Consider the following 24792-nt stretch of genomic DNA (forward strand, 5'->3'; position numbering starts at 1 on the left):
AGGAATGTCCATAGAAGCTGCTGGTGGGCTGAGGGGGGGGAAAGGTAGCCAAGCTGCTGATTGGACAAAGAGCAGAGTCTCCAGCAGAGGTGTGAATCCCCCATTCACACCTCTGCTGGAGACTCTGTTGAGGTGGTTGACGACCCAGGATCACTATCTGAGCTCACCGTGGTGGGGGATGTGTCGAACCTGTTGAAGAACAGGTTCAGCACAGAAGCAAATTCTGGGTCTCCTTCAGCTCTCAGAGCAGGCTTGTTGCATCCTGTCATCTTTTTCATCCCATTCCATACCTCTTTCGTACTGTCCTGTCCCAACTTGGCCTCTATCCGCTCCTTGTAGCTGTTTTTAACTTCACTGAGTTCCCTCTTCAGCTCCTTCTGAACAGCTCTGAGCTCCTCCCGATCTTTGGACATGAAGGCCCTCTTCTTCCTGTTGAGGAGGGCTTTGGTTTCCTTATTAATCCAGGGTTTATTGTTAGAGAAGCAGCGGATCTTTTTTGTTGGGATGATGGTATCCTCACAGAAGCGGATGTAGTCTGTAATGCAACAAGAGAGACCTTCAATGTCACCGTGGTCCTCTTTAAAAAGCTCCCAGTCTGTGACATTGAAGCACTCCTGGAGGGCTCCTTCTGCATCCTTAGACCAAACCTTTTACCATCCTGGTGCAGGCCTCCTGCTGGTTCACGAGTGGCCTGTAGGCGGTTTCCAGGTGGATCGGGTTGTGGTCTGGTTCTCCAAGAGGGGGGAGAGGAGAACAGCTGTAAGCCCCCCTCACGTTGGCACACAGAAGGTCCAGAGTTTTGGGGTGCTGCGTCTGCAGGCACGCGATCACAGACTGGAGGACGTCACTCGCTGAAGCCGCTGCAGCTGATGGAGGAATGTAGACAGTCACAGCGATGGTGTGTGAAAACTCCCGCTGCAGATAGTACGGCCGTAATCCCACCGCCAAAAGTTCCACATCAGGGGTGCAGACAGAGTGCTTCACTGTAATATGCCTGGGATTACACCATTTAGAGTTCACAAAGACAGCAAGACCTCCTCCTCTCTTCTTACCGCTCTGCTTTCCCCTGTCTGCGCGTATCAGCGTGAAGCCAGCCAGTTCAAGCACAGTGTCCGGTATATTCCCGTGCAGCCATGTCTCCGTGAAGCAGAGCAAACTGCACTCCCCATGATGATGGATGGAAGAAAAGGCTTGAATTTTCTGTCCCTCTCGATCCTCTTTCTGACTTTCCTGCCGGCCTTCTTCCCGCGTTGGCCGCCTCTCTGTATCTCCTCAGGGATGCACGTTGAGGGAACTCCTGCTGCACGCCTGTAGCGCAGTAGTTCCTCACGGGAGTAAGTCATTCTCCAGACAATGAAGTCAGAATACCACTTAACTCCTTCAAAAATAATCCACAACTAAAACACTGCGGTGGTACAATAAGTCACAAACAAGATGCATCCTTTTTTATAAGGAAAAAATAGCAAAAAAGAAAGTTAAATAGTGTAAAAGGTAAAGAGGGTTCGAAGCTGCTGCAACCAGAAACGGCAGCTGTAGGACTCACTTCTCCAGTCAAGGTTGCGTGGCTTTTGAAGGGGGGGGGTCTCTCAACAGTCAATCACACAGGTGGCTTTTGGATAGTGTTCCTTGAAACACTGAAGCATTGTTGCCTGAATGGTCTCCATGGGAAGCCAGGGTATGTAATATCTCATGTTCTCCTCCGTGAGATCAAGCCAGCACGTAATCACCTTGCTTACTATGGTCTGACAGACACCAAACCTCTCAGCAAGGTCACCCTTCAATAAATTGAGACGCAGCTTCATCAGGGTCATAAGAAGCTGATCCCTGGGGTGTAACTGGAAGCTGTTATTGTACTCTTTTGTGAGGTGTTCAGCAACACAGTTGAAAGCCTCCAGAGACAACCCTGTGTGGAGCAACCAAAGGTTGTCCTTCCTCAGTAAGGTTGAGTACAAGATTCAAGATTCAAAGGTTTTTATTGTCAATTTTCACTGAATATACAAGACATTCAGGAAAAACGAGATGCTGTTTCTCTCTCTTCCAGCTCTTGAAATATCTAAAATTTAAATATAAAAATACAATAAAATATAATAAATACAGTTCTATCCATAAAAACAGCCTATGTGCACAGTGCAGGTATTGCAGTGACAGTTTAAAAATGTACACTGAAAATGAGAATAGATAATAGTGCAAATGATATTAAGGTGCAGACAGTATTGAGAATAAGTAAATGATAGAGTAACCGGTTAATGTGCAAAAAGCAGCTGAGGTAGAGTCCTTGTATGTAGCGTGTGTGCGTGTGTGCGTGTGTGCGTGCGTGCGTGCGTGCGTGCGTGCGTGCGTGCGTGCGTGCGTGCGTGCGTGCGTGCGTGCGTGCGTGTGTGTTGGTTAAAGTCAAAGTCCAGGGGGCAGAGGAGGGAGGTAGTGAGAGGAGTTCAGCATCCTGACAGCCTGGTGAAAAAAACTGTTCAACAGTCTGGTGGAGCGGGCCCGGAGGCTCCGGTACCTTTTCCCTGAAGGCAGGAGACTGAAGAAGGAGTGGTAGGGGTGGGAGGTGTCACCAGCGATGCTGACGGCTCTGCTGGTGAGGCGGGTGTGGAAAATGTCTGTGAGGGGGGGCAGAGGAACACCGATGATCTTGCTGGCTGTGTTCACTATGCGCTGCAGAGTCTTTTGGCAGGAGGCAGTACAGCCGCCAAACCACACAGCGACGCAGCCAGTGAGGACGCTCTCGATGGTGCCTCTGTAAAAGGAGAACATGATGGGGGGTGGGACTTGTGCTTTTTTCAGTTTACGGAGGAAGTAGAGCCGTTTTTGAGCCTTCTTGGCCAGCGATGCAGTGTTGTTTGTCCAGGAGAGGTCATCAGAGATGTGCAGTCCCAGGAACTTGGTACTGCTTGGTACTCACCCTCTCCACAGCAGCGCCGTTGATGGTCAGTGGGAGGTGCTGCTGTCGGCCTCTCCTGACGTCCACGACGATCTCTTTGATCTCTACAACGCAGCTGGCTCAGCGCACCGTGTTCCGATATCGTATGTCAGTGGCTTCAGGTGGAGCGATGCTTTTAAACCATAGCTGTGGTCAGAGACGCGCAGATCCTCCCACTGAGTTTCCACATCGCAGCGTGTGGGCATGGCAATCTGGTCCTCCTCGCAGTTGTCCACTGCTTCGCTGACTCTCACTGATGCATCTGTTGAAAAAAAACAAACACATTTTCACATTAGCACTTCAATTTCAACCAGGCGCTCACACAAGTCAAGTGAGTGTATTTGAAGGTCCAACATCATGAGCATTAGTACGGCACGGTCAGCATTCAAAATCATGTGAGACAGAGCTCTCTAACTGTAGCTTGCTCTAGCCTACAAGCATCTTACAGGGATAATATGTGCTACAGTAAGACTGTAATGTAAATAACCAACGTAAGTTTGATACTTATATGGTCGCAATGGTAATCCTCCATATTAATTGCAGTCAATTAAATGTTCATTATGTTCACAACGTTAGAGGTAAACAAACACGGATTACACGAGTGTAACTTTAGGCTAACAAGTCAACAATAACAAGCTAGCTTACCCATATCTGAGAACCTCTTCAGAGCAGGGGCTTCTTTACTGGAGCATCATAGCCGAGCCATTTCTCGGGGTAAGGGTACTCATCTGTCGGCTTCCCGTCCACGAAATCAAACGAGCACACATACGGGCGCTTAGGTGGGCACTTGAGGTTCAGCGCCTTCAGCCACAGCCTAAACTGCTCCTCGTCTTTAGGGGCTGGGTGCAGGTTGAGTGAGGGAGTGAGGAGAGAAGGACAGGTAAGACGGAGCCAGCCAGCTAGAAAGAGGAGGATTGGGTCTGGCGGTGTTGCGGACCAGTTTCGAATCAGCTGCGGACTTAGCCGAATGGTTAAGTTGCACGCCTATGAATCAACAGACCCGGGTTCGAGTCCAGCCTGTGACTTTCTTACCGCATTTTTTCCCCCACTCTCTCCCAGTTTCCACCATAGACTGTAAAAAATATGGACGTAGTATCCGTGATGTCACCCATCTGTTCCTGAGAGCTGTTTTGAAGCAAATCGACGGCGGCAGCCATATTGGTAATGCGGAACTCAACCAGGCAGAGTGTCACGTAGTGTGAGCCCCTTAGCCAATGGCTGTGTGTTCCCGACCGGAAGTCACGTCAGTCATGTCCTTATTTGGGCAAAACTCGTAATCTTAATATCTTCTGAACCGTCACGTTAGAAAAAAATTCACCCCCCGTACAGTGTGTGCCATTAGAGAGATTAGCTTCATATGGCCAAGCCGTTTTTTGAACCAGGCTGTAAACATGTTTATTAATGCTACAAAGATCGTCTTTTTCCCATTCATATCCATGTAGTTTCCGGTGTTTCTGCAGCCAGCCTCAAGCGGATTCAGTTTATAGCACTTCCGCATTGGCTTCATCGTTTGAGACCGGAGTTTGCCGCTTGGTTTCTACACTTTCCTCTCCTCTAGAAATAAAAGATGTCAAAGCACAAAAAAGGTCTTTAAAAAGGAAGAAAGAGGAGGATTTCCCCTGTGTGGTAACATTTTGATTTGATAACTCCTAATAACACAAGCATATTCAGTGTCCGACGACGGACATTTAACCCTTTGAATGTTTCTTCAACCTCCTTTTAAATCTCACTTTCACAGTTTGACGAGGTGTTTCGGACTAAACGTGAGCAGTATCTACAACTCTTGAGTAGTAAATTGGGTTTCAATTGTTTTTAAGAGCTGAAATCTTAAAGTGTATTATTTGGCCTGTGTCCAAGTCACATGACTGCAACCAAATGGGATACTCATGCTTCCCAAATTAAATCCATTCCACTTTTCTTTTCAATAAATGACATCACTTTTGGTTTGATATTAAAAAATAAAAGTGATGAAATCTGCTGTAACATAATCCTGTGCCTCTCAAAATTCTTTATTCATAAAAACAGGACTATGAAATCTCCCCCCAGATGGATTGTTTTTCTAAATGAATTCCAATTATAAACTCAAATCATTGAAAACAATGAAAGGACCAAAAGCACTTCAAATATACGATTCCCTAAAATGATTTCCCACTGAACTGTAAAATGATTCCCTCTCCTTACTCAACTTATTTTATTATTTATTTTCCAAGTATAGATCATTTTCTCATTTGCCTTAAATTAACAACTCAAGCTGTATTGTTTCTATGTCCTTAATGATTGTTTATGGATGATGCTCCTTCTGAATGTGCCCATTGTTTGTTATGTACATCTAAAATTAAGTTAAAAAAAAAACAAAAAGCCAACTCGTGCTTCCCTCTCGTGCGGGCGCGCGCTCGCACACACGCATGCGTGAACATGTGAATCCAGCCAACCACGGTATGGTGAAATATATATTTCCTTATGAAGCACAGTTAAAACAAACGTGACGTGCTTTCAAATGGCATCTGTAGTGAAAAAAAATTATAAATACTTCCCAAGAAACCCCCCTCAAATGTTGCAGTTGAGGCTTTCAGGGGGTCTCGTGTCAATGAAGGGGTCTCAGACCCCCCTTCCCCCCCGTAATTTGCACACTGCACAGCATCATGCAGGGAGTTCATTTTTGTGTTTGTTGTGTATCAATAATTATGTGTTTTCCTTTTAAATGATTACATTTCCAACACAAATGCTCACATAAATACTCTCCAGAATGCAGGGAATCAAGTGTTTGATGCTTCAATTCCCTCTTGTTACCAATATGTTGAAACAAATTCTAAACTGTGAGTGCCAGAGGTTTGGGAAGTCAATTTTATTTTCTTTCACTCATGCCTCCCACACAGCAAAATATCAACAGCTACTGAAAGACAAAACATACATGTAAAACATACACTCACAACGTTTATTGACATTTCACGTTGCATACTTCACCAGCAGCAGGGTTTTCCTTCAAGAAATATCAACAAGAAGTCTTGCTTACAGCTGGAAATAGCTTTTACAGTTAAATAACAAACATTTAAGTTGAACATGAATAGCTTACTAAATCTGGTTGCTTCACACATTGTCTTGCAGCTTCACATGGATGTTAAAGACGGTATGGAATCACAAAGCTTTAGGTTGTTACTCTGATGATAAGGCACTTGTTTATGACATAATCTCTTGACATCGGTGGCGCTCTTTGATCAGTCTCTACTACGGCTTCTGGGGTTCAGCTTCAGCTGCTCTGGATGGAAGTCCCGCTCCAGTCCTGATCCTGCAAGGAGAACAAAAAAAAGCCAGTTTCAATATTAAATTTGTCGCTCTCTGTATTCCATCCCCTCCACTTTATTATGCCATTACACCATTTTAAAACTGGAACTGTGACATTAATCATGAACCGGTGCAATCTAAAACACACTGTATGCAAATGTAAATGGTGTCATACATTTTGGACAGTCAACAGACCACAACTATTTACACACAGTCACAATCTATGTGTGACTTACAAAACATGCAGGAACCAATCACATCATTTCTTTCAAATGTCATCTGCCAAAGTAAGCCAAATGTATCAGCAGTGACTTTACATGTAGTGCAAGCTTTTACTGAAGGAGTCTGTTTGAATGCATGCATGCATGCCTGCAGTCCCTCAGAACTGTACCGTCTGCTCCATCTCCTGGGTGGCGTTACGCAGCAGAGAAGTCAGCAGACTCAGGTAGTGTTGATTCTCATCCAGTAACTGATGGACAGTTTCACTGAAACAAGACAAAAAACTCTGAATTCACTGCATGAATGTTTGACATATGACTTTGAATTATGCATACCATACAGTGATGCAAAATCTTTCAGAGCTTTTTATTTCAGTTCAACAGTTTGGAAGGAAATGAGGATTTCTGCTTCTGCAACCTCCTCCACTTTGAGGTGCATGGGGCGCCCTCTTGTGGAAAGTTTGTGATTTGCAGCAGCTTGCTTGCTTTTAGGAGCCCATGTACTGAGGAACCAGCTGGAGTGTCAACAGGAAAGCTGGGCTATACGCTACTGTACATGAGGCCATTTGAACCACATCATTTATCTCATTAAATATGTCCGACCTGGGGCGCTGGTGGCTTAGCGGTCTAACCGCCCCACATACAGAGGCTATAGTCTCTGTCTGTCTGTCTGTCTGTCTGTCTGTCTGTCTGTCTGTCTGTCTGTCTGTCTGTCTGTCTGCCTGTCTGTCTGCCTGTCTGTCTGCCTGCCTGCCTGTCTCTCTCTCTCTCTCTCTCCCAGTGTGATCATTGGTAGATATTAGTAATAAATAATATTGTAGTATATATTAAGATACATTAAGATCCTATATTGTTATGTTGGTGTACCTCAAGCCATCAAAATGGGTTGAAATAATACTTTGGATTTGAGCAGGCCTACACATGAGGCTGGAGCCTATCTGGCTCAGCTATTTGGAAATAAAAGAACTGGACGGTACCGCAATGACTTGAAGCACCGGCCGGCCCAAGTTCCAGTAAGTGCACGCGAGTGGCTGTCAACGTGGCATTCAAGTGAACGACGCTTCACAGTCGATTCACCGTCACAACCACCCCACAAGTATGCCCTTCCCGGTCCCAAAGATATCATGGACGTATCTTCCATTTAAACCACCTCCTGCAACTACTCATTTCTATCGCGGTGTTGAATTTTAAAATTTAAATGTTTTATTTCTGTTCTATTTGTGTTATGGACTCCTTAGACGTACTATAATTTATCCACAAACATAAAGTAGGAGATACATCGGGAAAATAAGGAGAAATGAGTCGCATGAACACCTGATGCTAGTATTTCCCATGATGCTGAGCGGCCAAAATGTAAATGATCCATGTTGGGTTAGAAGAAAGATGGGAAAAACGTGACATTACAAGTGATGGAAGAAGTGAGCTACTTCCACATGAACTTACACGATAAAAACCTGTCGACTTGTCTCTGTTTGATCGGTTAGAGCAACCGTAAACAACGCATACCTTGAGCATTTCTCTTATGTGTCATGTTTCTGCTCCGACGGCTGCTAACCACTTCCTGACTCCCATCGGCATTTCGCGTTACTGCTAGGCAACGGAAGTGACGCAAACAAGCGGTCACACAAGTCAAGTGAGTGTATTTGAAGCAGGTCCAACACAACATCATGAGAATTAGTACGGCACGGTCAGCATTGAAAATAATGTGAGACAGAGCTCTCTAACTGTAGCTTGCTCTAGCCTCCATGCATCTTACAGGGATAATATGTGCTACAGTAAGACTGTAATGTCACTGTTACGTTTTGTTTGAGAGTTGTACTTGACTATTAAAGTACTGGACACGGACGGCAGGATTACAACGAGATGGCTTTATTCCTTAACTCCTTAGTCACCGGAAGTTACAGTGTATATCCACTAGGTGGCAGTATATGCAAACTGTGCAGTTACAAAGCACTAACACCACATCCTCCCTTCTGAGACCATTTACTATTTCCCCCCCAAAGAATGCCATAGCACAGTAACTTAATAGGTTTGCTTGTTTTTAACTTTTCAACCTACATTTATGAAAATAACTGTTTACAAACACATAACATCAATTCAACTTGTGAAGGTTTATAAAAATAACAATTAACAAACATCAATTCAAGCTGTGAAGGTTTATAAAAATAACAATTTACATCTGTTCATGATGTGAAGGTTTAACTATTTACAAACAACATCTGTTCATGATGTGAAGGTTTAACTATTTACAAACAACATCTGTTCATGATGTGAAGGTTTAACTATTTACAAACAACATCTGTTCATGTTGTGAAGGTTAAACTATTTACAAACAACATCTGTTCATGTTGTGAAGGTTTAACTATTGACAAACAACATCTGTTCATGATGTGAAGGTTTAACTATTTACAAACAACATCTGTTCATGATGTGAAGGTTTAACTATTTACAAACAACATCTGTTCATGTTGTGAAGGTTTAACTATTTACAAACATCTGTTCATGATGTGAAGGTTTAACTATTTACAAACAACATCTGTTCATGATGTGAAGGTTTAACTATTTACAAACATCTGTTCATGATGTGAAGGTTTAACTATTTACAAACAACATCTGTTCATGTTGTGAAGGTTTAACTATTTACAAACAACATCTGTTCATGTTGTGAAGGTTTAACTATTTACAAACAACATCTGTTCATGTTGTGAAGGTTTAACTATTTACAAACAACATCTGTTCATGATGTGAAGGTTTAACTATTTACAAACATCTGTTCATGATGTGAAGGACTTCAGAAGAGCCTCCTCCACACCAAAATACCTGAGTCTCCTGAGCAGAAAGAGTCTGCTTTGTCCCTTCTTGTCAGACTCTATAACCAATAGTATATGTATATATATATATGTGTGTGAATTTAAGATATGCTTATTTTTGACCTCTTTAATTTTTAATTGCTAATAACTTTTTAATAAGTGTTACTTTATAGGCTCTTGTTTGCTTTTTATATTTCTTTTGCACTGTCTACTCTGTTACTGTGACACTTGAATTTCCCCGTTGTGCGACGAGTAAAGGAATCTCTTATCTTATCTTAGTTCACCACCAGCTCCTTAGTCTTACTGATGTTGTTGTCGGGTGATTGCTGTCGCACCACGTGATGAAGCTCTCTATCAGTCCTCTGTACTCCTCCTCGTCATCTTCGCTGATGCGTCCAACGATGGAGGAGTCGTCGGAAAAACTTCCGGAGGTGGCAGGAACCAGAGTCCAAGCGGAAGTCGGAGGTGTAGAGGGTGAAGAGGAATGTCCATAGAAGCTGCTGGTGGGCTGAGGGGGGGGAAAGGTAGCCAAGCTGCTGATTGGACAAAGAGCAGAGTCTCCAGCAGAGGTGTGAATCCCCCATTCACACCTCTGCTGGAGACTCTGTTGAGGTGGTTGACGACCCAGGATCACTATCTGAGCTCACCGTGGTGGGGGATGTGTCGAACCTGTTGAAGAACAGGTTCAGCACAGAAGCAAATTCTGGGTCTCCTTCAGCTCTCAGAGCAGGCTTGTTGCATCCTGTCATCTTTTTCATCCCATTCCATACCTCTTTCGTACTGTCCTGTCCCAACTTGGCCTCTATCCGCTCCTTGTAGCTGTTTTTAACTTCACTGAGTTCCCTCTTCAGCTCCTTCTGAACAGCTCTGAGCTCCTCCCGATCTTTGGACATGAAGGCCCTCTTCTTCCTGTTGAGGAGGGCTTTGGTTTCCTTATTAATCCAGGGTTTATTGTTAGAGAAGCAGCGGATCTTTTTTGTTGGGATGATGGTATCCTCACAGAAGCGGATGTAGTCTGTAATGCAACAAGAGAGACCTTCAATGTCACCGTGGTCCTCTTTAAAAAGCTCCCAGTCTGTGACATTGAAGCACTCCTGGAGGGCTCCTTCTGCATCCTTAGACCAAACCTTTTACCATCCTGGTGCAGGCCTCCTGCTGGTTCACGAGTGGCCTGTAGGCGGTTTCCAGGTGGATCGGGTTGTGGTCTGGTTCTCCAAGAGGGGGGAGAGGAGAACAGCTGTAAGCCCCCCTCACGTTGGCACACAGAAGGTCCAGAGTTTTGGGGTGCTGCGTCTGCAGGCACGCGATCACAGACTGGAGGACGTCACTCGCTGAAGCCGCTGCAGCTGATGGAGGAATGTAGACAGTCACAGCGATGGTGTGTGAAAACTCCCGCTGCAGATAGTACGGCCGTAATCCCACCGCCAAAAGTTCCACATCAGGGGTGCAGACAGAGTGCTTCACTGTAATATGCCTGGGATTACACCATTTAGAGTTCACAAAGACAGCAAGACCTCCTCCTCTCTTCTTACCGCTCTGCTTTCCCCTGTCTGCGCGTATCAGCGTGAAGCCAGCCAGTTCAAGCACAGTGTCCGGTATATTCCCGTGCAGCCATGTCTCCGTGAAGCAGAGCAAACTGCACTCCCCATGATGATGGATGGAAGAAAAGGCTTGAATTTTCTGTCCCTCTCGATCCTCTTTCTGACTTTCCTGCCGGCCTTCTTCCCGCGTTGGCCGCCTCTCCGTATCTCCTCAGGGATGCACGTTGAGGGAACTCCTGCTGCACGCCTGTAGCGCAGTAGTTCCTCACGGGAGTAAGTCATTCTCCAGACAATGAAGTCAGAATACCACTTAACTCCTTCAAAAATAATCCACAACTAAAACACTGCGGTGGTACAATAAGTCCCAAACAAGATGCATCCTTTTTTATAAGGAAAAAATAGCAAAAAAGAAAGTTAAATAGTGTAAAAGGTAAAGAGGGTTCGAAGCTGCTGCAACCAGAAACGGCAGCTGTAGGACTCACTTCTCCAGTCAAGGTTGCGTGGCTTTGGAAGGGGGGGGGTCTCTGAACAGTCAATCACACAGGTGGCTTTTGGATAGTGTTCCTTGAAACACTGAAGCATTGTTGCCTGAATGGTCTCCATGGGAAGCCAGGGTATGTAATATCTCATGTTCTCCTCCGTGAGATCAAGCCAGCACGTAATCACCTTGCTTACTATGGTCTGACAGACACCAAACCTCTCAGCAAGGTCACCCTTCAATAAATTGAGACGCAGCTTCATCAGGGTCATAAGAAGCTGATTCCTGGGGTGTAACTGGAAGCTGTTATTGTACTCGTTTGTGAGGTGTTCAGCAACACAGTTGAAAGGCTCCAGAGACAACCCTGTGTGGAGCAAACAAAGGTTGTCCTTCCTCAGTAAGGTGGAGTACAAGATTCAAGATTCAAGATTCAAAGGTTTTTATTGTCAATTTTCACTGAATATACAAGACATTCAGGAAAAACGAGATGCTGTTTCTCTCTCTTCCAGCTCTTGAAATATCTAAAATTTAAATATAAAAATACAATAAAATATAATAAATACAGTTCTATCCATAAAAACAGCCTATGTGCACAGTGCAGGTATTGCAGTGACAGTTTAAAAATGTACAATGAAAATGAGAATAGATAATAGTGCAAATGATATTAAGGTGCAGACAGTATTGAGAATAAGTAAATGATAGAGTAACCGGTTAATGTGCAAAAAGCAGCTGAGGTACAGTCCTTGTATGTAGTGTGTGTGTGTGTGTGTGTGTGTGTGTGTGTGTGTGTGTGTGTGTGTGCGTGCGTGCGTGCATGTGTGCGTGTGTGCGCGTGCGCCTTCAGGGTACCTTTTCCCTGAAGGCAGGAGACTGAAGAGGGAGTGGTAGGGGTGGGAGGTGTCACCAGCGATGCTGACGGCTCTGCTGGTGAGGCGGGTGTGGAAAATGTCTGTGAGGGAGGGCAGAGGAACACCGATGATCTTGCTGGCTGTGTTCACTATGCCCTGCAGAGTCTTTTGGCAGGAGGCAGTACAGCCACCAAACCACACAGCGACGCAGCCAGTGAGGACGCTCTCGATGGTGCCTCTGTAAAAGGAGAACATGATGGGGGGTGGGACTTGTGCTTTTTTCAGTTTACGGAGGAAGTAGAGCCGTTTTTGAGCCTTCTTGGCCAGCGATGCAGTGTTGTTTGTCCAGGAGAGGTCATCAGAGATGTGCAGTCCCAGGAACTTGGTACTGCTTGGTACTCACCCTCTCCACAGCAGCGCCGTTGATGGTCAGTGGGAGGTGCTGCTGTCGGCCTCTCCTGAAGTCCACGACGATCTCTTTGATCTCTACAACGCAGCTGGCTCAGCGCACCGTGTTCCGATATCGTATGTCAGTGGCTTCAGGTGGAGCGATGCTTTTAAACCATAGCTGTGGTCAGAGACGCGCAGATCCTCCCACTGAGTTTCCACATCGCAGCGTGTGGGCATGGCAATCTGGTCCTCCTCGCAGTTGTCCACTGCTTCGCTGACTCTCACTGATGCATCTGTTGAAAAAAAACAAACACATTTTCACATTAGCACTTCAATTTCAACCAGGCGCTCACACAAGTCAAGTGAGTGTATTTGAAGGTCCAACATCATGAGCATTAGTACGGCACGGTCAGCATTCAAAATCATGTGAGACAGAGCTCTCTAACTGTAGCTTGCTCTAGCCTACAAGCATCTTACAGGGATAATATGTGCTACAGTAAGACTGTAATGTAAATAACCAACGTAAGTTTGATACTTATATGGTCGCAATGGTAATCCTCCATATTAATTGCAGTCAATTAAATGTTCATTATGTTCACAACGTTAGAGGTAAACAAACACGGATTACACGAGTGTAACTTTAGGCTAACAAGTCAACAATAACAAGCTAGCTTACCCATATCTGAGAACCTCTTCAGAGCAGGGGCTTCTTTACTGGAGCATCATAGCCGAGCCATTTCTCGGGGTAAGGGTACTCATCTGTCGGCTTCCCGTCCACGAAATCAAACGAGCACACATACGGGCGCTTAGGTGGGCACTTGAGGTTCAGCGCCTTCAGCCACAGCCTAAACTGCTCCTCGTCTTTAGGGGCTGGGTGCAGGTTGAGTGAGGGAGTGAGGAGAGAAGGACAGGTAAGACGGAGCCAGCCAGCTAGAAAGAGGAGGATTGGGTCTGGCGGTGTTGCGGACCAGTTTCGAATCAGCTGCGGACTTAGCCGAATGGTTAAGTTGCACGCCTGTGAATCAACAGATCCGGGTTCGAGTCCAGCCTGTGACTTTCTTACCGCATTTTTTCCCCCACTCTCTCCCAGTTTCCACCATAGACTGTAAAAAATATGGACGTAGTATCCGTGATGTCACCCATCTGTTCCTGAGAGCTGTTTTGAAGCAAATCGACGGCAGCAGCCATATTGGTAATGCGGAACTCAACCAGGCAGAGTGTCACGTAGTGTGAGCCCCTTAGCCAATGGCTGTGTGTTCCCGACCGGAAGTCACGTCAGTCATGTCCTTATTTGGGCAAAACTCGTAATCTTAATATCTTCTGAACCGTCACGTTAGAAAAAAATTCACCCCCCGTACAGTGTGTGCCATTAGAGAGATTAGCTTCATATGGCCAAGCCGTTTTTTGAACCAGGCTGTAAACATGTTTATTAATGCTACAAAGATCGTCTTTTTCCCATTCATATCCATGTAGTTTCCGGTGTTTCTGCAGCCAGCCTCAAGCGGATTCAGTTTATAGCACTTCCGCATTGGCTTCATCGTTTGAGACCGGAGTTTGCCGCTTGGTTTCTACACTTTCCTCTCCTCTAGAAATAAAAGATGTCAAAGCACAAAAAAGGTCTTTAAAAAGGAAGAAAGAGGAGGATTTCCCCTGTGTGGTAACATTTTGATTTGATAACTCCTAATAACACAAGCATATTCAGTGTCCGACGACGGACATTTAACCCTTTGAATGTTTCTTCAACCTCCTTTTAAATCTCACTTTCACAGTTTGACGAGGTGTTTCGGACTAAACGTGAGCAGTATCTACAACTCTTGAGTAGTAAATTGGGTTTCAATTGTTTTTAAGAGCTGAAATCTTAAAGTGTATTATTTGGCCTGTGTCCAAGTCACATGACTGCAACCAAATGGGATACTCATGCTTCCCAAATTAAATCCATTCCACTTTTCTTTTCAATAAATGACATCACTTTTGGTTTGATATTAAAAAATAAAAGTGATGAAATCTGCTGTAACATAATCCTGTGCCTCTCAAAATTCTTTATTCATAAAAACAGGACTATGAAATCTCCCCCCAGATGGATTGTTTTTCTAAATGAATTCCAATTATAAACTCAAATCATTGAAAACAATGAAAGGACCAAAAGCACTTCAAATATACGATTCCCTAAAATGATTTCCCACTGAACTGTAAAATGATTCCCTCTCCTTACTCAACTTATTTTATTATTTATTTTCCAAGTATAGATCATTTTCTCATTTGCCTTAAATTAACAACTCAAGCTGTATTGTTTCTATGTCCTTAATGATTGTTTATGGATGATGCTCCTTCTGAATGTGCCCATTGTTTGTTATGTACATCTAAAATTAAGTTAAAAAAAAAACAAAAAGCCAACTCGTGCTTCCCTCTCGTGCGGGCGCGCGCTCGCACACACGCATGCGTGAACATGTGAATCCAGCCAACCACGGTATGGTGAAATATATATTTCCTTATGAAGCACAGTTAAAACAAACGTGACGTGCTTTCAAATGGCATCTGTAGTGAAAAAAAATTATAAATACTTCCCAAGAAACCCCCCTCAAATGTTGCAGTTGAGGCTTTCAGGGGGTCTCGTGTCAATGAAGGGGTCTCAGACCCCCCTTCCCCCCCGTAATTTGCACACTGCACAGCATCATGCAGGGAGTTCATTTTTGTGTTTGTTGTGTATCAATAATTATGTGTTTTCCTTTTAAATGATTACATTTCCAACACAAATGCTCACATAAATACTCTCCAGAATGCAGGGAATCAAGTGTTTGATGCTTCAATTCCCTCTTGTTACCAATATGTTGAAACTAATTCTAAACTGTGAGTGCCAGAGGTTTGGGAAGTCAATTTTATTTTCTTTCACTCATGCCTCCCACACAGCAAAATATCAACAGCTACTGAAAGACAAAACATACATGTAAAACATACACTCACAACGTTTATTGACATTTCACGTTGCATACTTCACCAGCAGCAGGGTTTTCCTTCAAGAAATATCAACAAGAAGTCTTGCTTACAGCTGGAAATAGCTTTTACAGTTAAATAACAAACATTTAAGTTGAACATGAATAGCTTACTAAATCTGGTTGCTTCACACATTGTCTTGCAGCTTCACATGGATGTTAAAGACGGTATGGAATCACAAAGCTTTAGGTTGTTACTCTGATGATAAGGCACTTGTTTATGACATAATCTCTTGACATCGGTGGCGCTCTTTGATCAGTCTCTACTACGGCTTCTGGGGTTCAGCTTCAGCTGCTCTGGATGGAAGTCCCGCTCCAGTCCTGATCCTGCAAGGAGAACAAAAAAAAGCCAGTTTCAATATTAAATTTGTCGCTCTCTGTATTCCATCCCCTCCACTTTATTATGCCATTACACCATTTTAAAACTGGAACTGTGACATTAATCATGAACCGGTGCAATCTAAAACACACTGTATGCAAATGTAAATGGTGTCATACATTTTGGACAGTCAACAGACCACAACTATTTACACACAGTCACAATCTATGTGTGACTTACAAAACATGCAGGAACCAATCACATCATTTCTTTCAAATGTCATCTGCCAAAGTAAGCCAAATGTATCAGCAGTGACTTTACATGTAGTGCAAGCTTTTACTGAAGGAGTCTGTTTGAATGCATGCATGCATGCCTGCAGTCCCTCAGAACTGTACCGTCTGCTCCATCTCCTGGGTGGCGTTACGCAGCAGAGAAGTCAGCAGACTCAGGTAGTGTTGATTCTCATCCAGTAACTGATGGACAGTTTCACTGAAACAAGACAAAAAACTCTGAATTCACTGCATGAATGTTTGACATATGACTTTGAATTATGCATACCATACAGTGATGCAAAATCTTTCAGAGCTTTTTATTTCAGTTCAACAGTTTGGAAGGAAATGAGGATTTCTGCTTCTGCAACCTCCTCCACTTTGAGGTGCATGGGGCGCCCTCTTGTGGAAAGTTTGTGATTTGCAGCAGCTTGCTTGCTTTTAGGAGCCCATGTACTGAGGAACCAGCTGGAGTGTCAACAGGAAAGCTGGGCTATACGCTACTGTACATGAGGCCATTTGAACCACATCATTTATCTCATTAAATATGTCCGACCTGGGGCGCTGGTGGCTTAGCGGTCTAACCGCCCCACATACAGAGGCTATAGTCTCTGTCTGTCTGTCTGTCTGTCTGTCTGTCTGTCTGTCTGTCTGTCTGTCTGTCTGCCTGTCTGTCTGCCTGTCTGTCTGCCTGCCTGCCTGTCTCTCTCTCTCTCTCTCTCCCAGTGTGATCATTGGTAGATATTAGTAATAAATAATATTGTAGTATATATTAAGATACATTAAGATCCTATATTGTTATGTTGGTGTACCTCAAGCCATCAAAATGGGTTGAAATAATACTTTGGATTTGAGCAGGCCTACACATGAGGCTGGAGCCTATCTGGCTCAGCTATTTGGAAATAAAAGAACTGGACGGTACCGCAATGACTTGAAGCACCGGCCGGCCCAAGTTCCAGTAAGTGCACGCGAGTGGCTGTCAACGTGGCATTCAAGTGAACGACGCTTCACAGTCGATTCACCGTCACAACCACCCCACAAGTATGCCCTTCCCGGTCCCAAAGATATCATGGACGTATCTTCCATTTAAACCACCTCCTGCAACTACTCATTTCTATCGCGGTGTTGAATTTTAAAATTTAAATGTTTTATTTCTGTTCTATTTGTGTTATGGACTCCTTAGACGTACTATAATTTATCCACAAACATAAAGTAGGAGATACATCGGGAAAATAAGGAGAAATGAGTCGCATGAACACCTGATGCTAGTATTTCCCATGATGCTGAGCGGCCAAAATGTAAATGATCCATGTTGGGTTAGAAGAAAGATGGGAAAAACGTGACATTACAAGTGATGGAAGAAGTGAGCTACTTCCACATGAACTTACACGATAAAAACCTGTCGACTTGTCTCTGTTTGATCGGTTAGAGCAACCGTAAACAACGCATACCTTGAGCATTTCTCTTATGTGTCATGTTTCTGCTCCGACGGCTGCTAACCACTTCCTGACTCCCATCGGCATTTCGCGTTACTGCTAGGCAACGGAAGTGACGCAAACAAGCGGTCACACAAGTCAAGTGAGTGTATTTGAAGCAGGTCCAACACAACATCATGAGAATTAGTACGGCACGGTCAGCATTGAAAATAATGTGAGACAGAGCTCTCTAACTGTAGCTTGCTCTAGCCTCCATGCATCTTACAGGGATAATATGTGCTACAGTAAGACTGTAATGTCACTGTTACGTTTTGTTTGAGAGTTGTACTTGACTATTAAAGTACTGGACACGGACGGCAGGATTACAACGAGATGGCTTTATTCCTTAACTCCTTAGTCACCGGAAGTTACAGTGTATATCCACTAGGTGGCAGTATATGCAAACTGTGCAGTTACAAAGCACTAACACCACATCCTCCCTTCTGAGACCATTTACTATTTCCCCCCCAAAGAATGCCATAGCACAGTAACTTAATAGGTTTGCTTGTTTTTAACTTTTCAACCTACATTTATGAAAATAACTGTTTACAAACACATAACATCAATTCAACTTGTGAAGGTTTATAAAAATAACAATTAACAAACATCAATTCAAGCTGTGAAGGTTTATAAAAATAACAATTTACATCTGTTCATGATGTGAAGGTTTAACTATTTACAAACAACATCTGTTCATGATGTGAAGGTTTAACTATTTACAAACAACATCTGTTCATGATGTGAAGGTTTAACTATTTACAAACAACATCTGTTCATGTTGTGAAGGTTAAACTATTTACAAACAACATCTGTTCATGTTGTGAAGGTTTAACTATTGACAAACAACATCTGTTCATGATGTGAAGGTTTAACTATTTACAAACAACATCTGTTCATGTTGTGAAGGTTAAACTATTGACAAACAACATCTGTTCATGATGTGAAGGTTTAACTATTTACAAACAACATCTGTTCATGATGTGAAGGTTTAACTATTTACAAACAACATCTGTTCATGTTGTGAAGGTTTAACTATTTACAAACAACATCTGTTCATGTTGTAAAGGTTTAACTATTTACAAACAACACCTGTTCATGATGTGAAGGTTTAACTATTTACAAACAACATCTGTTCATGATGTGAAGGTTTAACTATTTACAAACAACATCTGTTCATGTTGTGAAGGTTTAACTATTGACAAACAACATCTGTTCATGATGTGAAGGTTTAACTATTTACAAACAACATCTGGTCATGTTGTGAAGGTTTAACTATTTACAAACAACATCTGTTCATGTTGTGAAGGTTTAACTATTTACAAACAACATCTGTTCATGATGTGAAGGTTTAACTATTTACAAACAACATCTGTTCATGATGTGAAGGTTTAACTATTTACAAACAACATCTGTTCATGTTGTGAAGGTTTAACTATTGACAAACAACATCTGTTCATGTTGTGAAGGTTAAACTATTTACAAACAACATCTGTTCATGTTGTAAAGGTTTAACTATTTACAAACAACATCTGTTCATGATGTGAAGGTTTAACTATTTACAAACAACATCTGTTCATGATGTGAAGGTTTAACTATTTACAAACAACATCTGTTCATGATGTGAAGGTTTAACTATTTACAAACAACATCTGTTCATGATGTGAAGGTTTAACTATTTACAAACAACATCTGTTCATGTTGTGAAGGTTTAACTATTGACAAACAACATCTGTTCATGATGTGAAGGTTTAACTATTTACAAACAACATCTGTTCATGTTGTGAAGGTTTAACTATTTACAAACAACATCTGTTCATGTTGTGAAGGTTTAACTATTGACAAACAACATCTGTTCATGATGTGAAGGTTTAACTATTTACAAACAACATCTGTTCATGATGTGAAGGTTTAACTATTTACAAACATCTGTTCATGATGTGAAGGACTTCAGAAGAGCCTCCTCCACACCAAAATACCTGAGTCTCCTGAGCAGAAAGAGTCTGCTTTGTCCCTTCTTGTCAGACTCTATAACCAATAGTATATGTATATATATATGTGTGTGTGAATTTAAGATATGCTTATTTTTGACCTCTTTAATTTAAATTTTTAATTGCTAATAACTTTTTAATAAGTGTTACTTTATAGGCTCTTGTTTGCTTTTTATATTTCTTTTGCACTGTCTACTCTGTTACTGTGACACTTGAATTTCCCCGTTGTGCGACGAGTAAAGGAATCTCTTATCTTATCTTAGTTCACCACCAGCTCCTTAGTCTTACTGATGTTGTTGTCGGGTGATTGCTGTCGCACCACGTGATGAAGCTCTCTATCAGTCCTCTGTACTCCTCCTCGTCATCTTCGCTGATGCGTCCAACGATGGAGGAGTCGTCGGAAAAACTTCCGGAGGTGGCAGGAACCAGAGTCCAAGCGGAAGTCGGAGGTGTAGAGGGTGAAGAGGAATGTCCATAGAAGCTGCTGGTGGGCTGAGGGGGGGAAAGGTAGCCAAGCTGCTGATTGGACAAAGAGCAGAGTCTCCAGCAGAGGTGTGAATCCCCCATTCACACCTCTGCTGGAGACTCTGTTGAGGTGGTTGACGACCCAGGATCACTATCTGAGCTCACCGTGGTGGGGGATGTGTCGAACCTGTTGAAGAACAGGTTCAGCACAGAAGCAAATTCTGGGTCTCCTTCAGCTCTCAGAGCAGGCTTGTTGCATCCTGTCATCTGTTTCATCCCATTCCACACCTCTTTCGTACTGTCCTGTCCCAACTTGGCCTCTATCCGCTCCTTGTAGCTGTTTTTAACTTCACTGAGTTCCCTCTTCAGCTCCTTCTGAACAGCTCTGAGCTTCTCCTGATCTTTGGACATGAAGGCCCTCTTCTTCCTGTTGAGGAGGGCTTTGATTTCCTTATTAATCCAGGGTTTATTGTTAGAGAAGCAGCGGATCTTTTTTGTTGGGATGATGGTATCCTCACAGAAGCGGATGTAGTCTGTAATGCAACGAGAGAGACCTTCAATGTCACCGTGGTCCTCTTTAAAAAGCTCCCAGTCTGTGACATTGAAGCACTCCTGGAGGGCTCCTTCTGCATCCTTAGACCAAACCTTTTACCATCCTGGTGCAGGCCTCCTGCTGGTTCACGAGTGGCCTGTAGGCGGTTTCCAGGTGGATCGGGTTGTGGTCTGGTTCTCCAAGAGGGGGGAGAGGAGAACAGCTGTAAGCCCCCCTCACGTTGGCACACAGAAGGTCCAGAGTTTTGGGGTGCTGCGTCTGCAGGCACGCGATCACAGACTGGAGGACGTCACTCGCTGAAGCCGCTGCAGCTGATGGAGGAATGTAGACAGTCACAGCGATGGTGTGTGAAAACTCCCGCTGCAGATAGTACGGCCGTAATCCCACCGCCAAAAGTTCCACATCAGGGGTGCAGACAGAGTGCTTCACTGTAATATGCCTGGGATTACACCATTTAGAGTTCACAAAGACAGCAAGACCTCCTCCTCTCTTCTTACCGCTCTGCTTTCCCCTGTCTGCGCGTATCAGCGTGAAGCCAGCCAGTTCAAGCACAGTGTCCGGTATATTCCCGTGCAGCCATGTCTCCGTGAAGCAGAGCAAACTGCACTCCCTGTAGATGCTCTGGCTGTTTACTAAAGCCATCGGTTCATCCGTCTGGTTGGCGAGTGACCTCACGTTCCCCATGATGATGGATGGAAGAAAAGGCTTGAATTTTCTGTCCCTCTCGATCCTCTTTCTGACTTTCCTGCCGGCCTTCTTCCCGCGTTGGCCGCCTCTCCGTATCTCCTCAGGGATGCACGTTGAGGGAACTCCTGCTGCACGCCTGTAGCGCAGTAGTTCCTCACGGGAGTAAGTCATTCTCCAGACAATGAAGTCAGAATACCACTTAACTCCTTCAAAAATAATCCACAACTAAAACACTGCGGTGGTACAATAAGTCCCAAACAAGATGCATCCTTTTTTATAAGGAAAAAATAGCAAAAAAGAAAGTTAAATAGTGTAAAAGGTAAAGAGGGTTCGAAGCTGCTGCAACCAGAAACGGCAGCTGTAGGACTCACTTCTCCAGTCAAGGTTGCGTGGCTTTGGAAGGGGGGGGTCTCTGAACAGTCAATCACACAGGTGGCTTTTGGATAGTGTTCCTTGAAACACTGAAGCATTGTTGCCTGAATGGTCTCCATGGGAAGCCAGGGTATGTAATATCTCATGTTCTCCTCCGTGAGATCAAGCCAGCACGTAATCACCTTGCTTACTATGGTCTGACAGACACCAAACCTCTCAGCAAGGTCACCCTTCAATAAATTGAGACGCAGCTTCATCAGGGTCATAAGAAGCTGATTCCTGGGGTGTAACTGGAAGCTGTTATTGTACTCGTTTGTGAGGTGTTCAGCAACACAGTTGAAAGGCTCCAGAGACAACCCTGTGTGGAGCAAACAAAGGTTGTCCTTCCTCAGTAAGGTGGAGTACAAGATTCAAGATTCAAGATTCAAAGGTTTTTATTGTCAATTTTCACTGAATATACAAGACATTCAGGAAAAACGAGATGCTGTTTCTCTCTCTTCCAGCTCTTGAAATATCTAAAATTTAAATATAAAAATACAATAAAATATAATAAATACAGTTCTATCCATAAAAACAGCCTATGTGCACAGTGCAGGTATTGCAGTGACAGTTTAAAAATGTACAATGAAAATGAGAATAGATAATAGTGCAAATGATATTAAGGTGCAGACAGTATTGAGAATAAGTAAATGATAGAGTAACCGGTTAATGTGCAAAAGCAGCTGAGGTACAGTCCTTGTATGTAGTGTGTGTGTGTGTGTGTGTGTGTGTGTGTGTGTGTGTGTGTGTGTGTGTGTGTGTGTGTGCGTGCGTGCGTGCATGTGTGCGTGTGTGCGCGCGTGCGCGCGTGCGTGCGTGCGTGCGTGCGTGAGTGCGTGTGTGTGTGTGTGTGTTAGTTAAAGTCAAAGTCCAGGGGGCAGAGGAGGGAGGTAGTGAGAGGAGTTCAGCATCCTGACAGCCTGGTGAAAAAAGCTGTTCAACAGTCTGGTGGAGCGGACCCGGAGGCTCCGGTACCTTTTCCCTGAAGGCAGGAGACTGAAGAGGGAGTGGTAGGGGTGGGAGGTGTCACCAGCGATGCTGACGGCTCTGCTGGTGAGGCGGGTGTGGAAAATGTCTGTGAGGGAGGGCAGAGGAACACCGATGATCTTGCTGGCTGTGTTCACTATGCCCTGCAGAGTCTTTTGGCAGGAGGCAGTACAGCCACCAAACCACACAGCGACGCAGCCAGTGAGGACGCTCTCGATGGTGCCTCTGTAAAAGGAGAACATGATGGGGGGTGGGACTTGTGCTTTTTTCAGTTTACGGAGGAAGTAGAGCCGTTTTTGAGCCTTCTTGGCCAGCGATGCAGTGTTGTTTGTCCAGGAGAGGTCATCAGAGATGTGCAGTCCCAGGAACTTGGTACTGCTTGGTACTCACCCTCTCCACAGCAGCGCCGTTGATGGTCAGTGGGAGGTGCTGCTGTCGGCCTCTCCTGACGTCCACGACGATCTCTTTGATCTCTACAACGCAGCTGGCTCAGCACACCGTGTTCCGATATCGTATGTCAGTGGCTTCAGGTGGAGCGATGCTTTTAAACCATAGCTGTGGTCAGAGACGCGCAGATCCTCCCACTGAGTTTCCACATCGCAGCGTGTGGGCATGGCAATCTGGTCCTCCTCGCAGTTGTCCACTGCTTCGCTGACTCTCACTGATGCATCTGTTGAAAAAAAACAAACACATTTTCACATTAGCACTTCAATTTCAACCAGGCGCTCACACAAGTCAAGTGAGTGTATTTGAAGGTCCAACATCATGAGCATTAGTACGGCACGGTCAGCATTCAAAATCATGTGAGACAGAGCTCTCTAACTGTAGCTTGCTCTAGCCTACAAGCATCTTACAGGGATAATATGTGCTACAGTAAGACTGTAATGTAAATAACCAACGTAAGTTTGATACTTATATGGTCGCAATGGTAATCCTCCATATTAATTGCAGTCAATTAAATGTTCATTATGTTCACAACGTTAGAGGTAAACAAACACGGATTACACGAGTGTAACTTTAGGCTAACAAGTCAACAATAACAAGCTAGCTTACCCATATCTGAGAACCTCTTCAGAGCAGGGGCTTCTTTACTGGAGCATCATAGCCGAGCCATTTCTCGGGGTAAGGGTACTCATCTGTCGGCTTCCCGTCCACGAAATCAAACGAGCACACATACGGGCGCTTAGGTGGGCACTTGAGGTTCAGCGCCTTCAGCCACAGCCTAAACTGCTCCTCGTCTTTAGGGGCTGGGTGCAGGTTGAGTGAGGGAGTGAGGAGAGAAGGACAGGTAAGACGGAGCCAGCCAGCTAGAAAGAGGAGGATTGGGTCTGGCGGTGTTGCGGACCAGTTTCGAATCAGCTGCGGACTTAGCCGAATGGTTAAGTTGCACGCCTGTGAATCAACAGATCCGGGTTCGAGTCCAGCCTGTGACTTTCTTACCGCATTTTTTCCCCCACTCTCTCCCAGTTTCCACCATAGACTGTAAAAAATATGGACGTAGTATCCGTGATGTCACCCATCTGTTCCTGAGAGCTGTTTTGAAGCAAATCGACGGCAGCAGCCATATTGGTAATGCGGAACTCAACCAGGCAGAGTGTCACGTAGTGTGAGCCCCTTAGCCAATGGCTGTGTGTTCCCGACCGGAAGTCACGTCAGTCATGTCCTTATTTGGGCAAAACTCGTAATCTTAATATCTTCTGAACCGTCACGTTAGAAAAAAATTCACCCCCCGTACAGTGTGTGCCATTAGAGAGATTAGCTTCATATGGCCAAGCCGTTTTTTGAACCAGGCTGTAAACATGTTTATTAATGCTACAAAGATCGTCTTTTTCCCATTCATATCCATGTAGTTTCCGGTGTTTCTGCAGCCAGCCTCAAGCGGATTCAGTTTATAGCACTTCCGCATTGGCTTCATCGTTTGAGACCGGAGTTTGCCGCTTGGTTTCTACACTTTCCTCTCCTCTAGAAATAAAAGATGTCAAAGCACAAAAAAGGTCTTTAAAAAGGAAGAAAGAGGAGGATTTCCCCTGTGTGGTAACATTTTGATTTGATAACTCCTAATAACACAAGCATATTCAGTGTCCGACGACGGACATTTAACCCTTTGAATGTTTCTTCAACCTCCTTTTAAATCTCACTTTCACAGTTTGACGAGGTG

General features: G+C 44.1%; 2 long non-coding RNA genes and 3 pseudogenes across 4 annotated transcripts; all 5 read right to left on the minus strand.

Moving 5' to 3' along the window:
• Nucleotides 1-1298: 1298 nt before the first annotated feature.
• Nucleotides 1299-3904, minus strand: LOC117813920 (annotated as a pseudogene).
• Nucleotides 3905-5837: 1933 nt separating this feature from the next.
• Nucleotides 5838-8061, minus strand: LOC117814151. Of its 2 annotated transcripts, none has more exons than XR_004631526.1 (3): nucleotides 7930-8061; nucleotides 6597-6690; nucleotides 5838-6209 (listed from the first exon to the last, which is right to left on the minus strand). It is a non-coding gene; the product is annotated as an uncharacterized LOC117814151 (long non-coding RNA). The 2 variants fall into 2 exon arrangements; XR_004631527.1 differs by having other exon boundaries at nucleotides 7867-8028.
• Nucleotides 8062-11188: 3127 nt separating this feature from the next.
• On the minus strand, nucleotides 11189-13622 carry LOC117813925 (annotated as a pseudogene).
• A 1813-nt stretch (nucleotides 13623-15435) lies between these two features.
• Nucleotides 15436-17651, minus strand: LOC117814150. 2 transcript variants are annotated; one of them, XR_004631524.1, is made up of 3 exons: nucleotides 17520-17651; nucleotides 16195-16288; nucleotides 15436-15807 (listed from the first exon to the last, which is right to left on the minus strand). It is a non-coding gene; the product is annotated as an uncharacterized LOC117814150 (long non-coding RNA). The 2 variants fall into 2 exon arrangements; XR_004631525.1 differs by having other exon boundaries at nucleotides 17457-17618.
• Nucleotides 17652-21539: 3888 nt separating this feature from the next.
• On the minus strand, nucleotides 21540-24143 carry LOC117813926 (annotated as a pseudogene).
• Nucleotides 24144-24792: the final 649 nt, after the last annotated feature.

This window comes from Notolabrus celidotus, chromosome 6, assembly GCF_009762535.1.
Source record: "Notolabrus celidotus isolate fNotCel1 chromosome 6, fNotCel1.pri, whole genome shotgun sequence".
Lineage (NCBI taxonomy): Eukaryota > Metazoa > Chordata > Actinopteri > Labriformes > Labridae > Notolabrus > Notolabrus celidotus.